The 15104-nt window shown below is 43.4% G+C and overlaps 1 protein-coding gene across 2 annotated transcripts in view; it reads left to right on the plus strand.

Annotated features, from left to right (window-relative positions):
- The first annotated feature begins 3708 nt into the window (after nucleotides 1-3708).
- Nucleotides 3709-15104, plus strand: part of CCSER1 (coiled-coil serine rich protein 1) — a 723061-nt gene continuing 711665 nt past the window's right edge. For both annotated transcript variants that reach the window (XM_030016667.1, XM_030016693.1), the window contains exon 1: nucleotides 3709-3926. The gene's annotated coding sequence lies outside the window, so the exon portion shown is untranslated. The remainder of the gene's footprint in view (nucleotides 3927-15104) is intronic.

Genomic DNA, 15104 nt, shown 5'->3' on the forward strand with positions numbered 1-15104 from the left:
ACATGGCACTATACAGCAAGTGGAAGGTCGCTTGATTAATCCTTGCTCCAAAGGTGTAAGTGGATATGATCGTATGCAATACAAAACCAATACATATTGATTAGCGTGACAATGCTCCACTGAACAGATGTTTCTTGAAAGGAGAGTGAAAACAATTTGGTACAGGAGGCCTCCTTTGCCCTCTCCTGTGATGGGAAGATAAACCAGGACCTGACAAGAGTGCTTCATGGTTGCTGTGGTGTAGCAACACCCTCAATGCCAACCTGGCTTAAAGAGTATTGTTAGAGAAAAGCCTTTAGTGAAGTCCATACAGCCATACATCCGTGCCCTGGACCTCCCAAGATGCTCCGGAGTACCCTAGTGCCAAGGTTAGGTTACTCCCCCAGCCTGTGGTCGTGAGTCACTGCTTGGCATACTTAGCTGCCCTCCCAGAACCGGTTCCTTTGAGGCTCGTAAAATGCTCCTGCAAAACAGAGATGAATCTGTTTTACCCCCAAAGGACTGTTGGTAGCTATGGCCAGCCCCAAACTCGATGCAGTTAGGGTCACTCATGCAGACGACCACTGAGCGTCTGGTCTGTTGAATAAAGGCAGACTAGCACTTACTTCTCTCTACTGAAGACTTGTCTCGGGAATAGAGATGCCTGTTTGATGAAGGGCTGAGGCCTTGAAGAAGGTTACACAGGGATGCATGCTTGACCGTGATGGACATGTCTGTTGAAACCGATTTGATCTCACATGCCACAGCTCCCACTGTGCCTGCCCTGTGATGGACCCACACTGACATGTGGGGGGTGGGGGAAAAAAAAAAAAGGGATAAAAGTGTGAAAAAACCACATCCCTCTTACTTATTAGGAAGGAGGCAGCATCAAGCAAGGGGGATCATGTGAAATCATTTGTCACGCAACAAGGAACGAACACAAACTGAGAGGGAATGGAAAGAGCAGATAAATGATGCAAGGGAATCCTACATGTCAGTTGCGTGACTTTAAGAACATTTATTTCTCAGTCAACAAGAATGTCTTATTCCTGGTGAATCCGCTCATCTCTGAATCTGGAATTTCCTCTTAAGCTTCATTGTGCTAGCAAAACCTAATGAAGATTTTGGTGAAACACCCTGTCATACAGAGAGGCTTTCTGCTGAAGTCACCTAGGCCATACCAGTAGGAAACTGGTGGGAGAAGAGAATCAGGTTACGTGTGCTTGGGCAGGTTCAGGGCGTGGTGGCCACACGTGTTCCTCCTCCCGTACCTCCCATAGCTCTCTGTTGGGGCCTCAGTTAGCAAACCTACTCCAAAACAGGCATTGCTCGATGCTTAAGCATATTACAATGTTTGGGGCTTTTTTCCCACCTCCAATTCACTAGAATGCAATTTAGTGTTGGAAAAGCTGCCATTATTCCGTACAACCTCTAGCTGCTGGCTGTTGTTGATCTGTCTGTGTCACTGGGCTGATCAAAGCCTCGCCGGCTTCACTGGAAGCATCACTTGTGAGTGTGTCTGGAAGTGCCGCTTAATCACAGGGGCTCACCTTTCAGCGCAACGGCAGGCAGGAGAGCTTATAGAAACGTGCCGGACGGTCGGAGTTAACCATTAAGGAGGCTCTGAGAATCTTCTGCTGAATACAAGGAAGAAGGAGGGTGAGAGACGGAGTTTGAAAATCATGCAAGACTCTTAGGAGAACCCTGATTCAGCAAAACACAGATTCCTCTACCTCTAACTTCAAGGCTGCCTCAGCTTAATAAAGTGGCTAAGCAGACCCATAATTTTACTTATGGCAAATACCCTAGTCTTCATTGTAGACGACTCATGCGCATAGAGTTGAGTACATGCTTAAATGCTTTGCTGGCTTGTGAACTAGTTCTCAGTAAAACAATCTGGTTACTGCATACTCTTGTTTGAAATTCCCAAATTGTGAATGTAGGTGTTTTCACTAACAAACACACCTACTCTTGAGGTGGTGTCACATGAGATTTTTTTGCCTTTTAAATGTCAATGACAGGGTACTAAAAAATCTGTTCTCTCTATGTAGCATCGTTGTGGTGCTACTGTGTGCTGCGTACACCAAACTTTCCTCTGCAACCCTAGAACATTTTATCTGTTTTAGTTTTATTATCTGGCCCAAGAAGAAAGAGAAACACCTTTAGGCTTGGTTACAACATTTCATCAAACGGTCTTGTGAACATGTTGAACGGATTGACAGTTATATTTAAATATAATTAGGTATGATGAACTCACTTGTTTGAAAGTTTAGCTTTTGTAAAGACGCATTTATAAGCATTCAGTTTCCTGACACTGTCATACCAAATGTGACACAGACACAACTGCTTCTGCATTCTCACACAATTCTTATTCAGAATTTCAGCAGAACCTCATAGTTGCTGTTAAGTTGTAGGTGTATTCCGTGTATATGTGTTTTACTCAAAATTCTTCAAAACTCTCATTGACTTCATTCTGATCTGCATTTCTCTGTGTAAGCCTAATAATTAAAATTTCTTTGGGTTCAGTTTCAGGGTGAGGAATGATGTTACGGAATGAAGAACATACTTTGTTCCTGTGGAGACTTAAGACTGCAAAGTCAACGCGTTTCTTCAGTTCACCAAATTATGCATGCTATTTTTTGTAACGTGAGGGGACAGGGCACATATCTGCAGTCTGTCACTCGAGAATTGTCACTCGTTTTACTCAAACGACGTCCTTACTGAGGCAAGATAGATCACTTTGGTATGTAATGCAGGAAGGATCCCGTATAAATTAGCAAGCAAAACCAGTAGGAAAACTCAATCATATTCCTTAAGTATTAGTTGCAGAGAACATGGTTATTCCTCTGTTTTGCCTTTTCTTTCTGAATTGAATAAGGAACTTAATTCATTACGTTTAAATGCCACGTAATTGACCCCTGCCCTGACCCAATATTCCAGGGAATCACTCCTGCTCTTGCAGCGGCGCAGACGAGACCTGCCTTTGGTGTGGCGACTACTTCCTAAACCCCGTTTCCTCGTTCCCTTCCTAGGATGGGCAATGCGCCGGGATGGCGATAGAGCAACTGGAAAATAATTACAAAACACGTATCTGAAAAGAGGATGAGGAAGTGAAATCAGACGGCTCCACCGCCCTACGGGAAAGGGAAAAACACAAATACAAATCCCTGAGCAGATGGTGAGTGTAAACACACCGGAGCGGAGCTGAATTCCTCCCGGGGAGACTCGGACTTCCCCGCCGGCCCCCCCACTCTCCGCGCGTTTCCCTCTCGCCCGAGGAGGCCGGGGAAGCTGCTGTGCCCGGCCCGCCCCCGCGCTGGCGCTGAGCCCGCCGGGGGGCGGCCCTCCCCGGCCCCCCGGCCCCCGCCTCACCGGTCCCGCAGCGGCGGGGGGCAGCGCCGGCAGGTGGCAACGCGGCGGGGGGGAGTGGTGGTGGTGGTGGTGGTGGTGTGAAGCACGGACAGACACGGGGGCGCGCAGCGCCACACGCGTGTGCGCGCGCGCGACCCACCCCCACGCCACGCCGCACGTACGGACACACTCATCACTCACTCACACACACACACACACACACGCAGAGAGAGAGAGAGAGGCCGCCCCGCATCGCGCCGCGGGCACAGGCGCACCGCACCGGCACAGGCGCGGAAGCGCCGCCCCGGCCCGCCCCCGCCTCCCTCCCTACACGCCGCCAATCCTCCCGCCGCGCACACACATACACACACACACACACACACGCACACGGCCGGCCGTAACATGACTGACTGACTGACTGGGGCGCTGCCGCTCCGGACGGATTATTCACCCCGCGCCGGGGGGACGCAGGAAATCACCCACCCACCCACCCAGCGCGCAAGCGGGGCGGTGGCGGCGCCGCAGGGGGGCCAGGAGGGTCCCCAGCCCCCGCCGGCGGACGGCGAGCGCCCCGGGCGCTGGAGGAGCCCGGCCAGGTAACACGTCAACCCCCCCGGGCGCTACCGCCGGGCTGAGCTTGCCGGCGCGGCGTCAGGGGGAGCCGGCGCAGGCCGCGGGGCGCCGCCGGGTTCCCGGCGTGCGGGTGCCCCGGGGTGGTGGTGGTGGGGGGTTGTTGGCGGGAGAGGGCAGGGGTGCGCGGCGGTTGGGGCCGCCTCGCCTCCCAGGTGCTGAGGTGATGCGGGCGGGTGTCGCCCGGGGGCGCGGGCGGACCCCCCCCCCCCTCCCCGTTCGCCTGGCCTCGCCTTCTCCGCCGGCGGGGCGGCGGCTGCCGGCCGCCCTGCGTCGACCCGCGGCGCGGCTGCAGTGGTGGCGGCGGCGGTGGATCGGGGCTGCCGGTGCCGCAGCTCCGCGCTGATCCCCGGGAGCCGCGCTCCGGTAGCGGCGGGGATTAGCGAGGCCGGCCGGCCGGCCGGGGAGCGGGTGGCGAGGCGGGGGGCACACCGGCACAAGCGTCTTTGTGGCGGGGCGGGCAGGGGCTCGGCGCCCGCAGGTGTCACCCGGGGGCCGGCCCAGCCCGGGGCAGAGGCAGCGCCAGCGGGGCCGCGGGGAGGGGGCGGCCCGGGGGGGGGGGGGTGGGGCCCGCCGGGCCCGGCCTGCGGTGGGGGGCACCGGGGGGAGCCGGTGCCGCGGCGGCTGCACCTCTCTCTGGGAGTCAGCCCCGGCCTCGCCGCTGCAGGTGAAGGGGAAGAGGATCAGGTCCTTTTTTTTTGTTTGTTTGTTTTTGGCGTTTCTTGTTCTCCCCCGCCCCCCTCCCGTGTTTGTTAAGCAGTCGGCAGTTAACCTGTGGGGATGGCAGGGGGAAGTGGTTTCAGAAACGTGGATGGGTAGGGCCGGGGCACTGGCCGTCGTGTGTGGCCCTTGCCGTGGGGTTGGATTTGGAGGCAGGAGCTGGATGCTCCTGCCTGTGTTTTCCAAAATTGCATGGCCTTTTAAAAAGCGGAGCAGATGGTGATGGTAGTGCCTATTTTGGAAGAGGTTCGTGAAAATCCCATATTTCCTCTAGACAGTTTTTGTGTTGCTTCTCCTGGCTGAAAGCGGTTATCTTTAACGTTTGGCGAGGAAAAGAATGTTGCTGCGAGTTGCCTTGCAAAGGAACGGGGTGGTTCTGCTTTTCCACAGAGAAGGGAACCCCCCACAGCTTTATGTTTCCCTCTTGCCTTCGAGATTGACAACAGTAAGTGTCTTGGCATAGAGAGAAACTGCACTACGCTTTATTTTCTTATTGCACACCTTTATAGTTGAATGGAACTAGACGGGAGACTCAGAATCTTCTCTCATCCTTTTCTATGCCAGATGTGTTTTTCTATCTAGTATATATTGCACTTGAAATGTTAAACTCTCAGGAGGCGCGGAGGTGGGGTTGTGAGGCAAGGTCTACTAGTTACTTCAAACAATTCTCCTTGCTCATACTTAAGAAGGAGAGAAAGGAACATCTTGTAAAAGCAGCTGAGGAATATATAAAAGTGAAATATTAATGAACTGGAAAAGCTCAGATAGCAAAGACATTGCACCTAATCATTCAGGAGTGTTCTTGTCCTCTTTACAACTCCTCATTGTATGTGTCTCTGTAGAACAAATGCAATTGGTATAAAGGACAGCGATATTTGTATTTATCTAGCTAGAAGTAGTAATATTACATAAAATATTTTTTGCATTGGTGATCAACTCTGCAGTGGCTTGATTTAGCTGTGATTTTTGAGGCTGCTGTAGAACAGAGAATTATTGCAGAAACAGTAAAAAATATTTCAAGAATGTTTTCTTAGAAATGGAGATGGGAAGGGCTGACTCAGACCTGGAATAACCCTGAGGAACGACTAGCCTTAGAAAGTCCTCTTAGAGACATGATGATGACGAATCTTTTCACCCTGAAGTTGTTACTCATCTCTAGCATCCCAAATGGAAAGCAACACCCCCTAAATAGGCAGCACTGTCTCAGGAGAAGGTAATAACACATGGCTGTCCAGGATCCGCTGAAAGCGTGTCGTACAAACAAGGGATATTTTCTGCGAATTGGGGTTCCTTTACCCCTTGGAGTGTGGAGTGCAACGGTCCTTGTAGTCTGAAGAACTTCCCTGGTTTGGCTTGGAGGGCTACTAAGTGCAGCAGCTTTCTGCGGCATTTTGGTGAGGGAATTTAGTTCAGTGGGAAAGTTGTCTGTCAGCCCACAGGGTGAAGTCCTGTAGCCCTGGCTGTAGTCCCTGGCAGGACTTTTTGGAATAGCTGGTGCACATTGGCTTGAGCAAGGCCTGCCTTCTGGAGACCTTGGTGCAGGCCTGAGTAGGGGGACAGACATGGGGAGCTGTAACAGAAGGAGGACCTGGAACAGTACCCAGGGTATGTACCATGACTGGGTTACAAGAGATGGCGTTTGGTATTTAAGTCTGTTGGAAGATGCTGAAAAGCATCTTGTGTCATCGGATCTAAGCATATGGTTGTGAGAGAGCACGATCTCTCATGCTGCATAAACTGTGTGTGGTTGAGTTTGTCCTTCTTGATTCAAGCCTAATGCCTCACATAAGCCTTTGTAGTTAATAGCTGGATGTTGAACAACTTAAAATAAATTTGGCAATGTTTTTTTTTGCTAGATAGAGTGTTTCATAAATTGCAAGGGACATGTAGAGATGTTGCTCCATCTGGACAAATTCCCACTCTTCCATGAAGGTTCATGGAAGATACTATGGCTTTGTTGGATTAGCCCATCTGGAGTATTTGGAAGGTCAGAATTGCATAAGGTCAATGTATGGTTTTTATGTGGTGTTGGTGAATTGCACAGATACAAGTCACTGAGAAAAGTGTTTTGTCAAAATAAATAATGGTAGATTTTGAAAAACATGAATATCTGCACATTCTGAGGACATGACATTTTTGTAGAGTTTAAGTTCCTGGATTGTTTTCACTGTACTTCTGGAGGTGTCCTAATATAAAGAGGATGTGTATTTGCCAGGTGTTACAGACCTTTGAGACAAGGTAAGAAGTAAAAGCTGCACAGCTGTTTTTCTGAGGTTGATTAATACAAGTAAAGCATGAGATGAAATAGCATTTGTGTGTCAGTGAAAGCATTAATGGAAAAGAAACCTTATAGACACTTCAAGTCAAATTAATAAGCAGTGCATACTTTATTTTTGGAAAAACTACCAGCTTGTTAGGGGGAAGAACCTAACTATATCCTCTACGTTGCAGAAGTTACTGCTTGTTATAAGATTCAGTGCCTTAGTTCTTCCCCTTGTGAGTAGTTTTGCTGCAATTGAAGGGGCTCACACAGGATGGGGAAACAAGAGGAAATGTATACACAAGTAATGGCAAGTAGGGGCTGCGTTTGTTTCCTGAGAAATAACTATGCAGCTTCATCAGGCTTTTCTCTCATTATTGCATTTATTTGACAGTTTTCTGCAATGGTAGTAAACTGGGTTACCTTGATAAAGTAAATATACTTTTGTATTAGATTTCAGCTTTTGAATGCGCTGGCTGTGTGAGATGGCATGTATAATACAGAACTTGCAAGCACTTAAAATGTGTAGTGTGATTTGTACCTGTAACATTTCATGTATATTCCTATGCTTCAGCAAGGGCCTATAACTTTGAGATTATGGAAGATGCAGCCATATATTTTACATGCAACTGTATTAAAAAGCTATAGCTGTTCGCTAGTTAAACATGTGGTTCCTTGTACTTACCACTTTTTGACTTGTTCTTACTGTGCTACGTGTGTATCGCTTAGACAATATAAACTCGCACACTCTGTGACTGAAGACTAGTATAATTTCTCCATTGTCTGGCAACAAAATGTTAATGTTTAATACAAAGTCTACTGCTTTTACCTGAAATGTGATGTCCTGTACGGGATAGTTGTTTTATAATAATATACAATGATAGCGTAAGGGAAAAGAAACCACAGGCAAGCAAAAGCAGAAAAGTCCTGGATATGCAAAAAGTTACAAATTTTTAAAAGGTGTGCTGTAGTCTGTTGCATGTGTTTTGTAATTCTGCACAAAGACTAAAAAAAAGAAAAAAAAATACCCCAAATAAGTTACTGAGGTGTATTATAAGATCTGAATGATCATGTTTTTGTATCCAGATGTTCTAAGTTGACTATAGATGGTACTACTTTTTTGCCCAGGTTATTGCTATGAAAGCCCCTGTGAGTATTGAGGTATGAATGTAATTATTTTCTTCATAGATGGGAAATTGAAGCAGTGATTGCATTGAAGTCACACAGCTGATTTGTGATAAAGACAGCTGAACTGGAATATGCATCCCAAGTCCCACATTCTTATCTTAATGACTTAATTGTGTTAGTATAGTGGGTTTTTTTTGGTTTTTTTTTTATAATTTGGCATAGATGTGGAAACTTCCTACAGATCCAGTTGCAGGATTTGAGTGTACAGTTATGCAGCATTTTCTCTATAAAGACTAATTACTAGCAGATTATTTTTTTTCAGTCTAGGGGAAAAAGCTTTTCCTGGATTTTGTTTTGTTGTTAAGTTTGAGCGAAAGCAGTTCAGCACTCCTAGAATGTAAAGACACTTTTACATTATTTAAGGAAATACCACTTAATTTTTTATAATGCTCTAGCATATCAGGAATTTGAGATCCAGCTCAGTTAGTAATGCTTATAAGAGTCACAGCTGCCTTCCAGTGTGAAGAGCCAGTTGTGACAGACTGGTAGGAAGCTTTCAAAAATACTCTTTGCCTATACATTTTGGTAGTGCAAATCATTGCGTCTGAAAATACATTGATTGGTTCTAGTGCATTTCCAGCTCCGGCTTTCTTCTCTTTTTTTTGCTGCTTTCACTCTTGCTTTCAGGTCTCTTTCCTGCTTCTTCTTTGATGTGCCATCTTGATGTGATCTCTTCAAATGTTTTAATGTGAAAACAGCAGCTCTTAAGTGATTCACTGATTTTGTATAGTACAGTGAGATTTAGATTTGGGTGAGAGTATAGAAGTATTCAACAGGTTCCTCGTCTGTATGTTGCTTGTGACTTAGTCTAAACCTTGTCATTTGAAGCAGAACCTGTGAAGCAATGACATTTGTGCAAATGTCACCTTCCAATGATGTTAACCTGTCATCGTTAGCCGTGCTAGCAAAATCTCAGACCCTGAGAAAGATGGAGTCACCTGGTAAAGTCAGAACGTGGTAGGAGGCGTGTGCTGTGCTAAGGTGGTAGTGGCAGCCTCTGCCAGTAGCCAACTAAACCAGCATTCTGTGCTTTGTATCTTGTTCTGTGTGCTAGGTAGTAGTTCCAAATTCTACAGTGTATTCTAGCTGTATTTAGTGCAATGCCAGCCTGGGGGGTGTATTTCTGAACTATCCTGGCTCATTTATTTATTTATTCATTCATGTAAAGTGGTTTGTAGTAATTTTTTACTATATGACTAGTGAGGAGAGAGAAGAATGAAGTTTTGCTATAAATTCTCAGAGAAGTTTTGGCCGTTTAAGCCAGTGGCAGAACTGCTACTGATTTGAATAGGAGTCTTGGTGACTGTTTTAACAGGTTTTACAACTTTAAAATATGCAGGCTGGATTCTTGATGACCAACTGAACATGTTGTGGCACACGTACAATGGAAATAGAGTAACAGTCCTGCCAAAAGTAAGATTGCCTTTCATTTTCTTCATTAATTGTCACCATACTTATTACATCAGTTGTGCAAGAAAAATAATATTTATTCTGCTCTTAACACAGAAGCTTTAAATAAGAACTTAATCTATATACTGAAAGGATGAAAGTGCTAACAAGCTGATTTTGTTTGCAGTATTCAGAAATACTAATAAACTGCCTTAGTAAGCAGATTCTTCCAATGATATATTAATGTTTTTTCTCTTGATACTGCTGAAGGGAGGTGACTGGCAGAGTATGGCAATAGGAAAAAATGATGTGACTTTCTCCATATTTATTTAAAGTGATGCTGCAAGTCGATGTACATTCTACATTCTTTCAGATTCACAGACCTCTCAAACACCTTGAGAGCAGATTATGCCTTCAGCTGTGAGAGCAAGGTATCGATTGTGCTTAAAATGACAAAGTAGCTATAGATAATAACTATCAAGAAATATTAAAAATTTAATATGTATTGATATTTAAAACAAGTATTGTTGGGACACAGAGCATCTGTAGGAAATGGCATTTACAAATTGATATCATGTAACACAAATGTTGGTTTCAATATGCATGTAGAAGTACAAACATTGTGTATAATTGCTTGTTGCATGACTACTTGGCTATTTGGAAAAAAACCATGTTGTATGTGAAGGCACACCTGTATGTCTTCCAGAGGCAGTCTATGAAGGCATTCTAATTGCTCCACCTATGTTCCTTCTGTTAGAGGTTAATGAGCTGCCAAGGATCCTGGGGTGGGAGAGCTATGTAGGTATCTTCTCTTCTCTTTGGTTTTGCTGTTTCCCAATGTAAAAGTAGATGTGGTATAAGGAATGTGGTGTGCAAAGGTGACAGCAGGCTCTGCCCTCATTGTGAGTAGCAAAATAATATGGTTTTGTTTTGTGTGAATTCTCTAGCATTTTGTATCTGTAGTTAGTGCAGCGATTATACTGTGGGTAGAAGACTCAAGCATCCTAATTTGTTAGTATTTTGAACCCATTTTTTTAATGTAGCAGCTATAAGCTCTGTGAGAAAAGTTGGCCCCGTAAGCCAGTGGCAAAACTGCTACTGATTTTAATGAGGCCTTGATTATACCCTTAAATAATACTTTAGTGTCTGTTGGTTTGCTTTGTACAGCATTTGTTTTTGTCAAGGACTGATTTTCAAAAGTTACTGAGCATGTACTGTTTTGATGTTTTTTTGTTACATCATTAAATTCTTAGTACCTCTAAAAATTGGGTTATCAAAATTTTTCTTACAATGAGTTGAGAGTCCAGAAGAGTAAGAATAGGAGTTTCAGAATGGTCAAAACATTGCAAATACAATTGATGTGAAAAAGTTCAGTATGTCCGAAAATAAACTGTTCTGTACCTATAGGCACCTATTCTATACTAATGGTAATTATGCAAGGGCACAATATCAGGTGGAAAACAAGGCATTTAGAGTTTTTATGAAGCCCAACTGGAGCAGGGGTTAAAAAGACCAGGGATGTTAAAATGATTGCCTGGATTGTAAATTTTCAGAAGTTGATGAATAATGGGAAAGTAGAGGAACATAAGATTTGGGAAAATTGTGTTTCAAAATAAAATTCAGAAGAGTGTTGTGGAAAACATGCATATGGAGTAGATGAGGAGGAAGTAGAAGGAATATAGAGACATTAGTTTGTCAGCTGTTAAGAGTTCACACCACAAATGGCTTCTTTTTATCTGGTAATCTTTATTTTATACCTAGCAAACTCTGGGGCATCCACTGAGACAGGGAAGAAAAAGACATAGTGGGATGGTGGGGAATGAAAGAAAAATCAGCTGTTATGTTCTCCCAGCTCTGTGCCTTTGTTCTACTCTACCACAAAAAGGCTGTTAGAAGAAATTCAGGGATTAGTCACATTAGCCACAAGGTAATCTCTATCCTCTCTAAGCCCTCATCTTAACATCCTGATCTTGGTCAAATATGTTTTTGGTGGCTGACTCTCTGTGGCAGGGTCTCAGCAAATTTCATACCAGCCTTTAGTACTTGCTCATGGCCCTTAATAAGGGAGTAATGCACAACTGTCTGTTAATGATAGGTTTCGTTACAGATTAAACTTTTAACAGGCAGAAATCAGAACTAGAAGCTACAAGGCTGTTTTAAACTGTCAGATCTGCAGCTCTGCTACACTTGTGTGTATTTTTAACATACAGAAAAGTTAGTTTCAACTTTTTTCATTTAGTGTTTGACGTGAGCTAAGAGCATGCAAACAGCAACCTTATGTGGCATAGCTAAAGGCCTAATAACTTGATTATGCATCTGAATCTTTTGTCAAGAGACGCATATCATTTATACCTATAGTAGTTTCAAATTAAGAGTGTTAGCAGATGAAGAAGACTAGGACATTAATAAGTCTTGAATGAAGTTTTTAGCTAACCCGTCCTGTGAGTTGCCTACAGGGATACGTAATATTCCCTAGACACTGTATGGATCAATTTTCTGTGGTAAATACTGCATACCTACATATATATATATAGAAAATACCAGTAATCTTTGTGAAAGTCAGAAGGTAAGCTGTTGTGCTTTCAGTTGAAAGCTACTCTTTGTTCTAGTTGTGGAATAGTGAATGGTTCAGAAAAAAGGATTTCTTTCATTTACTTGCTTTAGTACAGTAAAATCCAGACATAAGCTCACAGCTTTTAAAATCTACTCTCAGATCTCTAAATACTTAATAACTGGGGGGGAGAAGATAACACAACAAAAAAATACTACTCATCCTGGTTTTAAGAAGTTTAGTATGTTGTGGGCAAGATGTTTCTGAAAGCTGTATATTAGCAATACACAACATTATTTGTAGTCTTAGTTTAAGAGGGCCTTAGGATGATACTATTCATTGAAGAAGGTAAGCAAGAAGTTACTGTTGGAAAAGGGTGTGAGAATTTTAGTTTCTGTCCGTTTTCTCATGCTTTCATTTGAATTTGATTGGGATCCTGCAGTGTAGCTATTTTATTGTGATTCTATATGCTTGGAAAATAGTCAAGGGAAAAAAAGTACGTATGAAGGAAAAAATTCTCTACTCACATTAATGATTCTTTTTTCTTTATAGTTTGCAATTGCCCAGGACAATGCACGTGGCTTCCAAAATGCTGAAGTTGAACACCAGTGAAATCGTAAAACACTTACACAGCACTATATCTTTATGCAGCATTTTCTAAATATAGACTAAGTCCTTGTCATAAAGAGTTTGTACAGTTAAAATAAAACAAGACTTGACATGACACAGAACAGCTTGAGAGAGGCATGAGATCTATTGGTGAGGAACTGTGAGGATCTGAGTAACTGTTTCAAGTCAAGGATTTGAGGAAAGCTTGAAAGGACAGTGAAGATGGCCCACCCCGTCACCCCCCAGTTAAAAAAAAAAAAAAAAAAAAAAAAGATACCGGGATTTGCACTCCTTTTGTTGCTCAGGTTTTGTTACTAGTTTTTAGAAACTACTATTTCTTTCTAATTTAGATACTAAAACCAGTAACTATATAAAATCTATGGAAATTTTTTTAGTAATAAATAATGAAGAAATTAAAAGCTGTTTACAACTGTAAGCTTATGGGTCTAGATCCTCAGCTAGGGTAATAGTACTGCTTCCTTCAATGGAGCCAAATGCACCTATTGCTTGTCGCTCCTGTTTGGCTTTGTATTTGTTAGGCTGAGCAGTGACTGCCGATGGCTGAGTGAAAGAAGGATGGAGTAGGCTGGCAATGCAACAGCTTTTGAAGTACAGTGCCTTTAGCAGCTCTCCCTTAGTATATTGTTGGTTCTTCTCCATTCCTCTTGAAACTGGTTTTCTGTCCTGTTGAAGTTGAAAATGAAGCTTGCAAACCTTTGGTAAATTGTGTTGCTCAGAGGATAGATGAAAACAATACAGCGGAAAAAGCTTATCCTGATTTCCTAAGGAAACAATACTTGCTATCCTACTGTCCTGGTGTATTGTTTGTATATTAATCTGCACCAGATATCTTTGAACTTGATGGTTACTTTCAGCAATATTTGACAAAAGAATGGAAGTCTTAAAACTTAATTAAAATTTTAATAAGTTTTGCGAAATCAGAGGAGAGAGAGACTCATGTTCTCTGGCTGAGAGAAAAGCTGCCTGGTAAGCTCATTCTATGATCAGTATCAAAGAGTCAGCCTAGGAGAGGAGTCTTATATGTGTCCTGGCTGCTGGGAGCTTCTTAGACATTAAAATGAACTAACCACAACATGCAAATCTGTAGGTAACTAGGCCTTATTAGATCTGGTGCTCATAATGATATGTGAGAAAAAGGCCTGAATGTTTTTTTTTTTAAGTTGTGGGGTTTTTTTTGTGGTGTGTTTTGTTGTTGTTTTTTGTTGGGTTTTTTTTGTTTTTGTTTTTTTTTTTTTGAATGGTCTTCCTCCCTCCCCCTGGGTTATTTTTATATCACCTTTTCCACAAGCGTAGGGTGGAGCACTCATTCAGGGAGTTGGACTGACACCTGCCTGATGAGAATTGATTTGTTTAAGCCTGTATGCTGTATCCATTTACACCACCTGAAGATTTGGCTTTCTTTGTTTTACCTACCTGAAGTCCTCAAGGAAGTATGTTGCAGGTATGGAGCTTTTGTTAAACTCAGCTTTTGACTGAAAAGCTAGCAGGTATTGTGTTTAAGTTAGTCTGTTTTCACTGACATCCAGCAAACCTATCAGCAGAAGCAAAGGAAGCCAGACTTGACTTCTTTCTGTTGTGTGGTGTCAGAAAAGGATGGGGAAAGCCCAAACAAACCCTACTGTCATGAAGGTGCAGATTAATTGGTTTTGCTTTGAACTAATGCACCTCAGTGCTTGGAAGAACAGAAGCCATGCCAACATAGTGAACAGTGTATTGGGCTAGCCATAGTGTAAGTAACCAAGGAAAGATCACAGTTACAGATACCCAGCTGAAGATGGGAAACTTGTAAACTACGCTCTGTTGCCATTCAACAGCTCTCTGGTACCTCTGGTTTAAGGAGGCATGTTAGTAGTAGAGAAGTAGGAAAGAACTTCAGATAGAGGCATCTGTTTTTCTGTGCAATAGCAAAACACTTACCAATTAGTAGTGAATACAAAATCCAAATATTTGTATTCAGATAGTGTGCAGTCCTACCAAAGTGTTTTAAGTGGTTTGTTGCTCTAGTAGAAAATGAGCTTAGAAGTAAAGCAAGGGAGTCTATGTGTCGAGAGAACCTTAATAGACATATGGAACAGTAAGTTTCAGTACTTCAGTCTTTATGCTAAGATTTAGAAACCATATTATGTTTCTGAACTGTAGCTGATCACAGTTTATGGTGGAGAACATACAGAATAAATATTGAAGAGTGACTGTGAAAAATAATGATAGAGTGTGAGTGTTTGGCGCAGTAACAACAGCAAAAACCTCCTCATGTGGTTATTTATTTTGGAAAACAGTTTGGGCAGGGCACTATAGTGATTATTCAAGAGCATGTTTATATATAAAATGAGCTTGGTTTGCTCTGTCAGACAGGTGTGCATTGCTGTGTTCCTGTAAAACCATTTGCTGAGCTTGTGTGCAGAAAAT

The sequence above is a fragment of the Aquila chrysaetos genome, chromosome 1 (assembly GCF_900496995.4).
Source record: "Aquila chrysaetos chrysaetos chromosome 1, bAquChr1.4, whole genome shotgun sequence".
Taxonomy (NCBI): domain Eukaryota; kingdom Metazoa; phylum Chordata; class Aves; order Accipitriformes; family Accipitridae; genus Aquila; species Aquila chrysaetos.